Source organism: Alexandromys fortis, unplaced genomic scaffold (genome assembly GCF_014885135.2).
Source record: "Alexandromys fortis isolate MF-2015 unplaced genomic scaffold, M_Fortis_MF-2015_v1.1 scaffold_325, whole genome shotgun sequence".
NCBI lineage: Eukaryota > Metazoa > Chordata > Mammalia > Rodentia > Cricetidae > Alexandromys > Alexandromys fortis.
In genome coordinates, this window is record NW_026068211.1 from 490,213 (window position 1) to 491,317 (window position 1,105).

Sequence of the window (1,105 nt, forward strand, 5' to 3'; positions counted from 1 at the left end):
ACACATAAATGTAGGACTAAGGTGGAAAGCAATTGAGGTAGGATGATGGCAAATTCAAGGCCTCCTGGGCTACGCGGGGAGTTCACAGTGGTTCCCAGCACCCACAAAGAGCAGCTCACCATGGCCTGTACCTCCAGTTCCAGGGTATACAACTACCTCACGTGGCCATATGCACAGAGACACACATACATACACACAAAACTTTTTTGTTTGTTTGTTTGTTTTGTTTTGTTTTTCGAGACAGGGTTTCTCTGTGGTTTTGGAGTCTGTCCTGGAACTAGCTCTTGTAGACCAGGCTGGTCTCGAACTCACAGAGATCCGCCTCCCTCTGCCTCTCGAGTGCTGGGATTAAAGGCGTGCGCCACCACCGCCCGGCCACACAAAACTTTTTTTAGGTTTTAAAAAGCCTTTTATTATTTTATGTCTGGTTTTGCCTGCACAGATGTCTTGTGCGCAGTGCTTGAATAGGCCAGAAGAGGGAGTCAGATTCCCAGGACTAAAGTTATAAATGAGCCCCCTTGAAGGTCCGAGGAAGCCAACCCTGGAAGATCAGTCAGTACTCATACCCACTGAGCCATCTCTCCAACCTTTACAAACAATTTTACTTTTAAAAAAAAATTTATGTTTAATGGGCTGGGGACATAACTAAGTGTATGAGGGTTTATCCAGATGTATGAATGTGTGAAGTCTAAATACACACACACACACACACACACAACTTCAACCATACCACATAGTCAATTCAGGGCCAGTAGTGCATTTCAATGGCAGAAGTTCTGGGTTCTAGACCCAGCACGCAGAACCAAGTCTAAGTCCCAAGGTTGTGAGGACTCAGGTTCCCCGGCGCGGTCAGGAGGCCCTTGTGCTTCCACCGTATGCCGCTAGGTGGCAGCAGGCGCACGATGGATTCACGGCGCAGGACCAGCGGGGGCAACTCAGGCAGGCAGAGGAAGCTGATGAAATCCTAGCCAACTTGCAGTGAGCTCATCCCGCCCGGGCGCCTCCGGAAGCCACGGGGCCGCCTGGCCGGAGCGATAACGCTCTGGTTTGGAACCAGGGCGGGAAGTCCTTCCTGAAGTCTGCCTTGTATAGGACCTGCTGCCAG